We start from the raw sequence: 14,935 nt of genomic DNA, 5'->3' as shown, positions 1-14,935 counted from the left end.
TAAAGTGGGGCATGATTCACTAAACCTCCTCCTTAGTTAGCAATCGAAATTTTGGTTCCAAGTTTGATCCCAAGTTGACAAATACTTAATTCCATTCCTGGAGTTACTGTATGGCAGAGGTCTCCAAACTTGGCCGCTTTAAGACTTGTGGACTTCAACTCCCAGAATTCTCTGGGAGTTGAAGTCCACAAGTCTTAAAGCGGCCAAGTTTGGAGACCTCTGCTGTATGGCAATGTGTTCTGGTTTGTTTATTTATTTTATTTGGTTTGTCAATTGCTTACAAGATAATAGGTATAAGTAAAAACATAGTTATGAATACATGGATGCATATAAGAAAAATAAAAGAAACAATAGGACAGGGACAGTAGGCACATTGGTGCGCTTATGCACGCCCCCTACAGACCTCTTAGGAAAGGGGTGAGGTCAGACTCAAAATCTAAGGTGAGGTCAGTCTAAGGTTAAAGTTTTTGGGGTTTGGGGAAGAAACCACAGTCAGGTAGAGTATTCCAGACATTGACCACTCTGTTGCTGAAGTCGTATTTCCTGCAATCAAGTTTGGTGTGATTAACCTTGAGTTTGTATCTATTGTTTGCTCTAGTGTTGTTATGGTTGAAGCTGAAGTATTCATTGACAGGCAGGACATTGCAATGTATGATTTTATATACTATACTTAGATCGGACCGAAGACGGCATAGTTCAAGATTTTCTAGGTCTAGAATTTCGAGTCTGGTGTCATAAGGTATTCTGCAACGAGTAGAGGAGTGGAGAACTCTTCTTGTGAAATATTTCTGGACTTTCTCAATTGTGCTAATATCAGATACGTAATGTGGGTTCCAGACTGATGAGCTGTATTCGAGTATTGGTCTAGCAAATGTTTTGTATGCTCTGGTTAGTAGTGTGATATTACCAGAGAAAAAGCTAGTAGGATTAGGTTAACAACTCTTAACGCCTTTTTGGCTATGTAGTTGCAGTGGGCTCTAGATCATTTGAGATGAGTACTCCAAGATCCTTGACAGAGTTTGGATCATCAACAAGGTCTTGACTATTCAGCCTGTATTTTATTTTCTGATTTTTTTGCCAATATGTAAGACAGAGCATTTATTTGTTTGACCATTCTGATGCATAGTCGAGGTCTTTTTGAAGGGTAGCAGTATTGTCTGTTGCTTAACTAAAGTGTCCTTCCACCTTCCAAGAGAAATAGCGAGCGAAGGAGATCAGAGGTGTGCAGCTGCTCGTTCCTCTGCAGCCGGCGGGCAAACCCAGTAGCCACACAGTGGCCAGAGTTCCACGACAGACCTGTATCGGCGGCTCCAAGTCCGCCCAAACTACACTTCCCACAATTCCGCGGGAGAACCAACTCCCTCTCTCTTGCAGTGGCAAGAAAAAAAAATTCTCGGCCTTTGGTGAATTCTCGCGGTAATCTACACTTCCGAGAGAATGGAGGGAGAGGTAGACGAAATTGGAACGTTGATCCTGCGCATTAGCTCAGAGGGAAGGGGGCGGGGTTTGCCGTTCTCCTCAGTTTCGGCCCCGCCGCCATCTTGTTTCACCGCCGCTTCGCGCTCGCTCCGTTCCCTCACATCCCCGCCCCCTCCCGCTCGTTTCGGTGGGAAGCGCCCGAGTTGCGGCTAAACCACTGGCATTCTCCGCTGCAGCCGAAGCCCAACGGGAGCCACGGACTCGGAGCTGGACGGTGAGTTAAAGTAGGGCGAAGGAAGCTCCGAGGTGGAGTGGCGGTTGGACTTATCTTTCCCTTCCCCCTTCTCCCGTCGCCGCCATTCACCCTGCCCGTCCTTCTGATTGGTTGGAATGGCCCTCCGCTGTCATTCCTGATTGGCCGCCGGCGGGGTAGACAAATGGGCGGAACTGTCGGTAGGCCATTGGGTAAAAGATTGCGGACGGACCGTGGAGAAAGCAGCGTGCAACGGAAAGAGTCTTTTTCTCCGCCCCTCTATCCAAGCCTCGAGGCGGACATCGGAAAGGGCGGGGCTTGTGACCATGGGTAACTTTCCATAGAGGAGAGCAGAGGGGCCGGCTAGGTTCAGTCGGAGGCGGGGCTTAAGTGGAAGGAACCTGAATTTCTCCTGGGTTCTAAACAGCCAAGAAAAAGTCAGAATTCTGGCTGGGCTCCGACGTTACCCCGAGCCGTTAATCTATGCTTGTACGGGTATTGCATGAGTCCTAGTGATGTGGTTCATTCAGTAAACCATGATTCATTTAATCATGATAAGTTTATCGAACAAACTCGGTACCTGTGTCCTCTTTAAGAAGGAGGCAAAGTGGGTTTCATCTCTTGGAATTGCATGACTCTCAGGAAGATCTGCTGTTGATGATCGAAACTCTTATTGATCTCTGGCTCTTGACAGCCTCTTACTTCCCATGGCTATGATTGGGATTAGAAAAAGGGTATATAGAATGCAAAAGAAAAGAAAAGAAAAATATTTAAACCTCTATGTTTCATTGCTCCAATTTCTGTAGTTACATTCTGATTTTTGAAGTATCGTAGTTTATATCATGTTTTCCTTTAGACAGGAAAGTCAGTTTTTAAAAGTTAGGCTTTGAGCCAGTCACACTGAGCCCAACCTGCTATTCCCCCGTACTATTGTGGGGAAAATAAGAGACACAAGTATTAATTAGTTGCCTTGAGTTATACAAAATAAAGGTGAAATGTGAATCTAAAAATAAGTCTTTTTAACAGAAAAAAAGTGAGCACTTTGGATTCAGAAACAAATTTGAATATGCTTTATACCTTAAGTGTGGGGCAGCTAACTTTGCAGGTGTTATATTCTAGCTTTTAAACACTTCTAAATATGTAATTTATGTATTTACCAGGGCCACTTCATAACCCTAAGTCAATAATTTCTGTTCTGTGCTGAAGAAAATAATGCTTCTAATAGATAATGCACATAGTTCAGTTAGTTGGGAATTTTCAAGGTGTTCCAAAATTCTGGATCCTTTTGTCTTGGAGAGTGATAGCCTCCCATCCTTCACTTCATCAGATGCGAGGAATGGCTTGAGAGGTGTGGGTTTTAATTTCATTTGGGAAGGTGAGGGAGAGAAGAGTAGAGAAGACATTGCAGTTACATAGATGCATCTCATGAGAACTTATGCTTATTTTTTAAATTAAATATTTAAATTTACTGGCTGCCCAACTCCAATGGACTCTAGGCAATATACAAAATGAAGACAGAAAAACAGTTAATATTGGCTCATGCAGCCCAGACAAAAATAATGTAAGACAGCAAAAACAATAAAAGAAAATGGGCCATTTATTAAATATCAACTCTGCCCAGCAGCGAGTTCAGCTCATGTAGTAGTGGCGATAGTTAACTTCCTCTTTGCTTTTTTAAACAGATGTTTACTAATTACAGTTAAAACTATATGAGATTTATTTCCAATTAAATATACATTGAGTTGTATTCTAATTAAAAAACCTCCCCCCTTCTCTGCTTTCATGTTTATGTGAGTGTGTCATCTCCAGGCAGGTTCTTTCCCTTTAGTCGTCCCCCAATTTCATTCCTGCCTCTTTCCATAAGCAGTTCTCCTGATTTCTTCCAGTTCTCCATTCTTCTCCAGAGGTAAGGTTACATCTTGGTTGTAGACCAATTACTTGCTTGATACCTGTCTTGTTTTGCATCAAAACAACAGTTTATTGGGATGGAGAAAAGACTGTGGATGTTCCTGTAGTTAATGGTGTCTTAGGACACAACAACACCTTTTTGAAGCATGTATATGTCCAGTAAGCTTTGTGTACACGGAAAGCTTTATTTTTATACTGTTGTCCAGAGCAATAGCAAGAGTTTTGCCCATAATTTTAAAGCAAGGTGTGTGACTCATGGCAATTTTAAAATAGATTGGACTTCCAGAATTCCCCAGCTAGCACACCACAGCTATCTAGAGAATTCTGGGAGCTGAATTCCACCTATTTTAAAACTGTCAAGGTTGAGAAACTTTTTAAAACCATATCTTAGCCTGGTCATATCATTTTCAAAGTTCACTCTGTTTTCCCTATGACCATTATCAGTATACAATCTCTCAAAGTGTTATGAGCCTTAAATACATGTAAACATTACAGTTATGTAGAGAAGTCAGCACCATGGTTATCTGAATAAGCTACTGTGATGGGCTACAGTAATATTTTCACAAGGATTTTTTCGGTTAATGATAGTGTTTTACGTCAGTCATTTTTGCAAGTTTTAAAAATCTAGTTCACTCAAAAATAGATAGGTAGGCAATTGTTCAGTGTATCTTCATTTATTCCATTGTTCACTGAGAATTAGTGAATTGGACTGTTTATTGAAATATCATTACTGTCCAAATGTTTGGCTGTTGTATGTCAAACTCATTTCAACCTTTTTCTTTTCTCTTTGCTATTGGAGAATTTAAAATGCTCTTTACATAAAATATAATAAATCACTTAATATCTCTCAAGACTTTAAAAGTAGGAGGTGTAAAGATCGTTTTAAAAACTTGAGCAGTTTCAAGAGAAAGCATATGTCCGGACATTAAGCACCAACAAAGATTACAGCTAAGTGCTGATTCTGGCACAAAAGTCCAGAAAATATGCGGGTATATGCATAATTTTGTATTTACTGTATTTATTTTGTCATGTTTATGTAGTGTATATTGGAGAAGGAGACCCTTTGAGAGTTATATGCAACAAATTTTCATTTTAATGTATGTTGATTAATGTACATTCAAAGTGACAATAAAGTTATTCAAAGTCTAAAAGTGGGACTAGATAATGGCAGATGAGGTAGACCCATTTAGCTGGAAAAGTGGGGATACTGTTAACATCAGGAAGACAAGGAATGTATTCATATAATCTGCATAGGTCACTTTGGCATGACTTATGGGTGACTTATCTTCCGAGTGGATAAAAATCTATTCTTTTTTATTTTTAAAAAAAATTAAAAATGGAATTTTTAATGTAAATCAGTTTTTTTTAATTTTTATCAATTTATTTTAATAAAATGCTTTTGGAGTAAAAATCTATTTAAAGATAGTTTACTATTTAAGATACATGAGTTTATTCAGCATGAAATGGAGCTTAGTTATGCAGCATGAGGCTGTATATTCTGCAATATTGGGACTGTTGGTGAGTCAACAGCAGGTCAGAGGAGCTGCTGCTGGACAGAGATGACAGTTGCTCTTTAAAAATTATGTAAATCAAGCCTCATGATTTAAATCGACTTGATTTAAATGAAATCCATCCTGCTTATCTTCTAGTGCTAGATAATTGAAGTATCTCATAGCTACTTGTCAGAGGTAAGTAACCTGACCCCAACCTTTTTTACAGTAGCTGGTTTACTGTCATTTCTCTTTAAAGAATTATTAAATACACATGCAATTGAGCCCAAATCAAGCTGAAGTCACCATGGGTGCTGGAGAAAGTCTTGAATTTTCCAGACCTTCCAAGTCTGCAACACAGTTGTTTGTAGGGTTTATTTCCACAATAAACTTTTGATCTAAAGGTGGGGGGAAATGAGTTGAAATGATTTGAGTTTCAGAAGACTTCTTATAGAAATGTGGTCACGTTTATGATATGACAAGAGAATCTTCAGCTACTTATTTGAAAGCATTGCTTGGACTAGATGTAAATCAGTGTTTTTGAAACCTGGCAACTTTCAGATGTATGGAATTCTGGGAATTGAAGTCCACACAATCTGAAGTTGCCAAGTTTGAGAAATGCTGAAAGAATTAGGTTTCCCCCCTCTAAATATTCACAGAAATGAAAAAATATTTGTCATCGCCACCCACTTTTGTGAACTGTTTTCTTATAGTTGTTCTTCCTTGAAGCCTGGGATTCTCTATTTCCTAGTAACCTTTTACTATTGAAATGCAGGAAAGTAGTTTTGCTCTCCTCGAATGCTTCTTGGATTGCCTCTCCGTTCCTAGTTATGGAACTTTTCCATGATTTAAGATGACATATTTGTTTGCTGCCCTTTTTATGAAAGTTACAGATGCCTTTTCAATCTTCTATTTAGGTTTAGTTATGATTTAGCTGACTTTAAACTACATAATATTCTCTTCACTAACTTAGAACGTTATTTTTAAGGTGAATCTATCAGATAGTGATTTAAATCTAGAACAGCCTCTCTTGACTTCTTGCTAATCTGGGATACTCGGAATTGTAGTTCAATACTCCTGGAGTTGCAAAGTTAGAAAAGACTTTGCCCAATGCAGTTTCTACATTATACCAACTGATATATTAAGGATACTTTTTAAAAAAATGCAGGTGCATCTTAAAACAAAGATTAATATAAATCATCTGACTTTTCTGATGTGTCTTGATTTTAAATTAGACCCTAGGGGATCCTACCTCATACATACATCTATGATCTCAGGGCATTTTGTGTATGAAATGTATGCATGTTTTGTTTATATTCTGAATGGTTGGAATTTTTTTGCAATTTTGCAACTTTGCAATTTTGAGGTTAGCACCCAAGCAAGAAATTCTGCATTTGGCAATACATTTAAAAACCCCTTTTTTTCCAGCTTGTAAAGGAAAAGCCTACGTTTCGGCCTCTTTGCTGTGCCTCTCCTCTATCCTTTCTGTTTCTCTCCACTAGTCCTGCCCCCTTTCCCTCTTCTTTCATTCCAACGGCCATCCCTTGTTTTAACACTGCCTTGCCATGAGAAACACAACTGCCCTGGCTTGCAGTTTAGGTTAACACAGATGGGGTTGAGGGAAGGAGTCGCCTTCATTCAAGAAATCGGCTGGGCCGGTAAACCGCTGAGCCAGGATGAGAACCGGGCCGGGAATCCCAGGAGCGGCCAAGGACCACTTTAAAGGGGGGAGGGGGGGAGGGAGGGAAAGGGAAACGGAGCCTTTCCACACATATCCCCCCGCCTGCATTCCCCATTATTCGTGAGGGCGAAGCGAGGGTCTAAAAATTAAACCCCGGGACCCCCAAGGCTCCTCCCGCCTCGATTCCTTCCTTTCCGGAGGAAAGCAGCGTTTCTCTAGGCGCTGCTTTTTTTTTTTTTTTTTTTATAAAAGCCAACGCTGCCTTTTCACGGACAGCCCCCGGGTCCCATCGCGAGGCTCCGAACCCCGCTCCCTCCGAAAATCACCCCGGCTCCCCTTTCGCTCTATTGTGACCCTGGAGCGTCTCCACGAGATCCGCCTTTTACATAAGTTGCTCCTGGCTTGAAGTCTCTGCGTCTGACCCCTGTTCTGCCTTCTCAAGGTAACTTGTAAAACAGGAAGTGTACAAAGGAGGGTTTAGTGACGGGCGGAGCAGCCAATCCGGGCGCGGGGAACCTCCGCCAGGAAGGCGCTCGGCCAACGAGGGGCCGGCCGAGGGGAGGTCCGGTGTCCGGGAGCAAGCTAGGTTGAATGCCTTTCACCGTTAAAGTGGAAGGAGGCTGCACCGTGTGTCTCATTGGAGTCTCTGGGAGTTTTGCACTGAGGCAGGGGTCAGCTGAAAGACAAAGAAAAATGGCGAATAGTTTGGGAGGGCAGCTGCTCAGTTTTGTACCACAGTGGACACTCCAGAGAGCTTGGCCTGCATCTCCTGCCGCCTTTGTTTCCTCTTCCTCCACGTCTCTCTTCCTCTCTCTTTTTGTGTGTGGAGAAGGACTAGCAATGGCTAAATTAGCTCTGTCAGAGGAGGCATAATTAGCTGCCTGTAAAATTAACGCTATCCCTGGTAAGTTTTTTTTTTTTTTGCATTGCTTTTGTTTTGCTTTCCTAATGTAGCAATACCCGGAGTAGTCATGAAATCCCAAAGTGCAGATAAGTTGAAACTGTCTCAGAAAATGGCCCCTTACTTCGCAAGCTTAAGGAAGCACCTATTTTACCTTGCTGTCCTTGGCTTTAAGCCCAGCCTCTCTCTCTCTCTCTCTCTCTCTCTCTCTCTCTCTCTCTGTCTTTCCCTGTGAAAACTAAGAGAAATTTGTACAGAGATGCATAGTTTTTTTGGGGGGGGGGGGTTGTAAAAAGCTGGAACTCTTCTCCCATCCACTTTCCTGTCATTTGTCTTTTTTGAAATGCTTTTGTGGAAGGCTAAAAAAAATGTAAGCAGAGAGAGTTCTTCAGCTTCCCTTTGGATTTTAGGAAAAAAGGACATTGGCAACAAGCTTGGGGGGAGGGGTCGAGGTGTCAGATCAGGATGTTCCATTTCAATACAAAGAATTTGGACTGATAGATTGGCACATCTGAATTAAATGCCACCTATTTGCAACTACTTGTATGTTGACATCTGTTTCATCTGTCATTCCTTTTTCCTCCTTGTCTCCACCCACATCCCAATGTTGTGTAGCTTGACTAATGAGGCTGCAGGATTGAAAGGGTGCTTTCTTAAAATGACACATGTTTTAAGCAGCATGAGTCATAACAATACCTTACCTATCATAAAGCTAGTTTCCCAGTATAGTCTTTGGACCTTTGTAATATATTTACATTATGTTGGGCTTGAATAGTAGAAAAGAAGCTCATCTGTTCTCTTATAGTTTCATCCCAGATCTGCTTTAAGTAAAACAAACAACGGAAGAAAAGTTTGTGTGGGATAGCTGAAGGGGGATAGCTTCTCTTCTCCTAATTTGCTCTGTCTTTTCATAAGTATAAGAATACTTTGGGTTTTTTAAAAGTAAGTGATGAAGGTCACTGGAATGTTCCTGATGTTGAGATATCTCATCCTTTAATGGATTAAGGTGCATAAGTGTATTCTGGAATACTTTTATAGCAAAGGGCTTACCTTTGTGTTTGCCTTAAGTAAAGAATTACACCTGAGTTCTTTACATTTTCCTCCTTCCCTTTCATCTGAGTGGAATAGCGTTGCAGTAAAAGTTGCTGAAGCAAGGCCTGCCTGTGCAAGCAAGAGTGACCTTGAAGCACAGCTTCTCTGGGTTTTAACTATTGAAGGATGAAGTTTGTTTATGCTTTTTAGAGCTGGTGAAAAGAATCAGAGTTGGAAGGAAGAAACTGGGTTACTAGTACCTGAGAAAATCACTGTGAATGACATGAACATCTTAAACTAAAGCCATTGTAATGAAGAGCTTTGAACTACCTATTCCCTCATGTCTTCTGTGCCCCACTATTATCCTTATTCGTAGAGGTTTCAAGAGGGTAGAGTATTTTAACTCTTCAGAAATCCAGAAAGATGACACAAATCCAAGAAATCCAAGAAAGATGACAGAAATCCAGAAATGATGCCTTTCTCTCATCTATAACCATTTACTGGCCTTGAGCAATATTTTGAAAGTTCAGAATAGGTTATTTATTCAGAAGTGACCTTGGCACTCACCTGGCTTGCTGAAAGGAGCAGGAAGTAAGTTCATTTTCTTTCCTCCATCTGTTCTGCTTTGTGTCAGGCTGCTGGTCATTTCCTCTTTTTTCCTTTGCATTTTCAGGAAATAACTATTTTTGGAAGCAGTTTTACAAACAAATGTATTTCTAATAGCATCTTTCAATAAACTACTGTGAGAGCTCTAACGGCATGTTCATTCAGGCCTCCCATTTGTCACTGAAGTTTTGGAAAGCAAAGTTATCCATTGTTCATAATATAAAAATGCAGTACATAGCCAGCTGAAGTTTTCCATGTGCATCTTTGAACTAATGGGAATTGTACAAAGTCATTGTTATTTCAGTAGGTATTACATGGCTGAGTTTCCTTTTAGATTCTACTTCTCATGTAGTTTGATTACACTTAAAAGCTTATTTTCTTTTTACCTTTTGCAAAGGGTAGTTTTAGATTTGATAAGATTCATAAACACCCATTGTGACCCATACTTTTCCTCATGTAAGCAGGTAAACCACCAGATTTATTAAAAAGTAGATTAACTTATGTGTAAAGACAAAATACTTAATGTATGCTAATGTATGATCCATACTTTAGCCATAGTACTTGGCTTCATAAAATGTGCTAATGTGATGTATGCAAACCCATCATGCCCTAGTGCAATATGTGAAACCTGCCCACAGTTTATAAGACCTGGTTGCTTCTATGCCTTTGGTCTAGGTTTTCAAAATAATATTTATTCTATTTTCTCTGTTACCATTTCTAGGCATCTATATTCGTTTCTGTCAAATAGCTTGGTTTTATTAGCAACTCTTAGATATTTTATTATGGGTGTTATTAGTAATGGCAAAAAAGTTGGCTTGCAATACAATTTTGCTGATTTTTTTTTGTCTCACCTCAACAACAATTTTTGATAACCACAGAGGTCCTAAACTATGACTTCCATTTTTCCAAACAAAGATCCATTATTTTTGCTTTCATTTTTAAATCTTTTTAGCATTCTAATTAACATCTTACATGTGTGCTTGCGTGTTGACACATTTGCATTGGCCTTGTGTAGTAGTAAATTTTGGGTTGTTTTCATATATTATTGTTGTGCCTGTTGAATTATTTCATTTGGTTCCCTCAATTAGTAACTAACTTAAATGCTGTGGTTTGTTAACCATGGTTATGATTTAGTATCTGAACACAACCATGATATTGGTTTGTCATAATTATGTTAAGCTCTCTTTTTTTTTTCTTGGTATTTTGATACATGATCTCAGCTACCACTTTTGTTGGTAAATTAAGGTTTATGGGTTAGTGTTATATGAATCAGCTGCTTGTAATTTGTTTTAAGAAACATAAGTAAAGCCATGGTTTAATGTACTGTGTAAAACCAGTGACTGTTCTTCAGAATCTCAGATGCTTTCCCTACAGCTTAAATGTTTTTGTACCTTTTTATGGGACATTTATTTTACAAATAAATGAACAATCAAGATGGCTAGCTCAAATTTATGATCTGGAAATGAAAGCAGACTATTGCATACTATATAATATGTAACATAAGGCTCAGAATATACAAATCTACCAATGTGTTGAGTTTTTCTTATCCTCTTATTTGAGGAAGATTTTAACCAAAAGTATTTGCAAATTTAGGTATTAGGATTCAAATTGTTAATATATATCACCTGGTGGTTAAAAAAGATTTGTCCCACACATATATGTATGGAACTGTACTGTTAAGCCATTGTTTAGCATAATGTGTGAATCCAGTTATTGTTGTTTGAATAACACAATTTATGCCATAAGACATATAAACTTTTCTATAGTAGCTTAGTTAACCCTGATTGAAACAAGCCTAGGCTTTTAAAGTAGTTCATGCTAATTAAAAATACATACTTTCCACTATCTTTAAAGAATGTGGCTTATTAGATAACAGTACAAATAATGCTTAACAAGATATTAAAAGCTGAGAAAATCCACAGTTGTTGAGGGTGGTGCTTGAAGCATGTCCAATGCCATAGTTGTTGCATAAACCCAAATTTTAAGCATCGAAAATGAATTATTTCCTATGTTCCTTAAAGTTCTGAGGAGCCCACAATTGTTTGCCTTTAAATGGGTAAAAAGTGCTCTTCGTGTTGATTCAATTTTTTCATGTTCTTTTTTGTACTTCTCATAAAGCAATCTATTTTTTGAATACGACTTCAAAATCATTATAATTTATGATCTATAACCTATCACTTTGCTCTTTGTATGTACAATGACAGCTTATGCACTGGAGACAACTCCTTGTGTGTCCAATCACACTTGGCCAATAAAGAATAAAGAATTATATGGTTCTTGATAGAGAACAAGGATGGTGTTACAAAACGTATATGACTTGACTTCCTAATATTTCTGTGAACTGTCTCTTCTTTGACTGGCATACAGTAAAAAAGATACATATTATAACTGGATTATTGTAAGCCACCAGAGTCACTTTTGGTGAGATGTGCAGCTATATAAATTTGATCCATACATAAATAAGGAAAGAGCTCAGGGATGGTAACTTTGCCCTTGGAAATAGTATAAATTAACTGCCTAGTTAATAACTCAAGAATGTGATGAAGGCAAAATGGCATTCTATGGCAATGATCTTATTTCACAAGCTTGCTGTATTTTGTATGTCCACTAAATTATTTTGTCCAGAAGTCTGTGAGAAAACTCAGAAGGGAGAGGGCAAAAAATAAATAAATTATATATTGTGCTGGATTTCTTCCTGTTCCAAAGTTCACTGCAACATTCCCTCTCACTTGTGTGTAGAATTATGATACCCTAGAGCGCATTTTCATGGTGTTCAATTTGGGAAGGTAGATATGAAAAGTTTTTATCCTCTTTTCAGTCAACAATCTTTGTGAACTCTGATTACACCTTAATATATGATGTTTATAAATGTCCCTCCCGTTCCCAGGATCCCTCGCAATTGTAATTTAGTCTATGTTTAAGTTTACAGTGTGTCAGAATTATATCCCTTTAATTGATATTAAAATTATCGGCTGGGTGACTTTGGGCCAGTCACTCATTGTCAGCCCAAGTCACCAATCACCAGGGCGATGGTTGGGAAAATTAGAGGATGAAGGAGTATTAGGTATGTTTGCTTCCTTGTGTTATTTATAAAAACAACAAAAGCAGGATAAAAAAATGAATAAAATTCAGAGCTTTTGCAATAGAATCTGAAAAAGTATGATCTGTATTACACTATCTCTGTCTTCTTGAACCTGCCTTTAATACAGGTAGTCCTCGACTTACAACAGTTCATTTAGTGACGTTCAAAGTTACAAGGCACTGAAAAATGTGACTTGTGACCATTTTTCACAGTTGTGACCTTTTGCAACATCCCTGTGATCATCAAAATTCAAATGCCTGGTAGCTGGTTCATATTTGTGACCATTGTTGTGTCCCAAGGTCATGTGATCACCTTTTACAGCCTTCTAACAAGCAAAGTCAACGGGGAAGCCGGATTCACTTAACAACTAGATTACTAACTTATCAACTGCAGTGATTCACTTAACAACTGTGGCAAGAAAGTTCATAAAATGGGGCAAAACTCACTTAACAAACGTCTCACTTAACAGAAATGTTGGGCTCAATGGTGGTCATAAGTTGAGGACTACCTTTAATGGCTCTGAAGTACAATGGTAACATTGACTTCTTTTTCTACACTGATTCTGCACTTGGAAAGTGCCTTGCTCACCAAGGAAAACTTAGGAAAATTTAATGTAACAAAGTGATAGCTTTAACAAAATAAGTCAAAGTAAATGTTTAACTTTTAAAGTACCATTTTTAAATATGCCCTTGAACTGCTCGGTGTTAAAGGCAAGCACAATAATTGATGGAAATAGCAATGCCAATATGTCTTATTCCTCTCTTAATACATTACTTTTTAAAACTAGCAAGTGAAGCATTTTCCAAATAGCTGGCAATTGAGGTGGGCCACGAAGGAAAGGTCATTTCTTCTTTGGCATGCAGCTCTCCACTTTTCTTCTGGATCATGGTTGCTTGCTGGTTGCCTGTCTGGTCTATAGCTTTATTGTTCAGTTGTACCCTGAAAAAAACTTTGTAGTGGGAAAGTGTTGTGTAGTATTCTGATATTAAGTTTTGTGCAGCAGGGGTTATGCAGTATAAAGTTTAATTTTGTGTGATACAAATCCATTGCGCTCATTCCACCTCAATTAAAATACATAAATTGTGAACACTTAGTGAAAATAAGCTGTCAAAAAAGAGACTTTCTCATAAGCTACAGATGGGTTTATTCAATATTTAATAATTCTAATACTGAGCTGACAACTGGGGAAACATGAAAATTCTTGTTGACAAGCATTGTCAAATGCTGGAAGGTACTTACCCATCATATATTTTACTAAAGACATATGTGGCAGGGCTTGATAGAGGTAATTTAAATCAGCAACAGGTATTATTTCAGCTAAACTCTACAACAAACTAGTAAAGGTTCTGAGATTAAAAATAGATGTGCCGAGAATAGAGTCGATTTATAGACCTTCTCATAGGTACCCACATTCTTGATTTGCTTCGTTAATAGGTTGTGCCTATCAGAGTTTATTCTGGCTCTTGTTCTTAACATAGATTCTTCCCAAGCAGGTTCTCCAACTTCTCCATGCAACCATGAGAACTGAGATAATTTAATCTTCTTGTTGCTCAGAAACAAAGTTTTGTGGAGGAAAGCATGTATTAATAAGATGACAGATAAGGTGGTGGATGGTCTTTCAATTACAGGTAGTCCTTATTTAGTAACTGCATCATTCACAATTAATGATGCTAATGAAAAATGACCAGTCCTTGTATTTACATCCTTTTTAGGTCTGCAAAAGAAAGGTGAAGTAAGCATAGTAATTGTTTCAGTTAGTTGCATTGCCAACCCCAATTGTGGGTAGTAAATGAGGACTAAACCATATTTTTATGTCAATAGCCTGTCTTGTGCCATAGTATGGATATAAACATTTGTTAAAGTGAACAGGTGTATAATCAGACCTTCAAGCACATAAATATATCTCCTTAGACATGGAAACCAGCTGGGTAACTTAGGACCAGTCAGCCAACCCACCTCGCAAGGTTATTGCTGTGGGGAAAATAGGAGATTTTTTATATATCCCTTTCTCAGGTTTTTTGTAAGGAAAAGAAACCAGATATGGGTTGTTTTTATGGTTGCGATGTGTAACACTTGCATTGATGTTAGTTTCTTTAACAATGTTTGTTGACATCCTCTTTTATAGGATCACATGCCATGTAATTGATTAACAGCATTTAATAATTCTGTATTTCTATTTCTTAATGAATAAAAAGGGAAAATAACATTAGAATTGATGGATTGGAATAAACCTTGAAGAAAACCAATCCTTGGGATTTATGTATGTTCAGACTATCTTGAATTATTCCTGATTCCTCCTTTTTCTCCTCTTATCGATTGGGGAATTAATGACAGAAGCTGATCCAAGAAAAGCAGACATAAAATAACATATTTTTGAAATAACTTCTGAAAATACACAACCTTCTCTTTCAATAATGTTTTGAAAGATACTTTATTTTACCTTATTTCTATATTCTATATTTCTATTTTCAAGATAAATTGGGGAGTATTAAAATCATTCCTGTAAACCAACAGAGATTTTTAAAATGACAAAAATGCTTTCTTTTTTAAAAATAGAAAAACT

The 14,935-nt window shown here is 38.2% G+C and overlaps 1 protein-coding gene across 3 annotated transcripts in view; it reads left to right on the top strand.

The window, feature by feature from the left end:
* The first annotated feature begins 1,482 nt into the window (after nucleotides 1–1,482).
* The window catches only part of NFYC (nuclear transcription factor Y subunit gamma), a 64,834-nt gene continuing 51,381 nt past the window's right edge, over nucleotides 1,483–14,935 (top strand). The window contains exon 1 of one of the 3 annotated variants that reach the window (XM_026673681.2): nucleotides 1,483–1,693. The gene's annotated coding sequence lies outside the window, so the exon portion shown is untranslated. Of the gene's footprint in view, nucleotides 1,694–6,970; nucleotides 7,194–7,280; nucleotides 7,656–14,935 lie in introns of those variants that run through there. The other 2 variants (XM_087970523.1, XM_087970522.1) reach the window with 2 other exon arrangements.

Source organism: Notechis scutatus, chromosome 8 (assembly GCF_049901735.1).
Source record: "Notechis scutatus isolate UNSWTSFEM ecotype Mainland chromosome 8, rNotScu1.2, whole genome shotgun sequence".
Lineage (NCBI taxonomy): Eukaryota > Metazoa > Chordata > Lepidosauria > Squamata > Elapidae > Notechis > Notechis scutatus.
The sequence above is the reverse complement of the archived record's forward strand: the minus strand, read 5'-3'. Positions and strand labels throughout refer to the sequence as shown.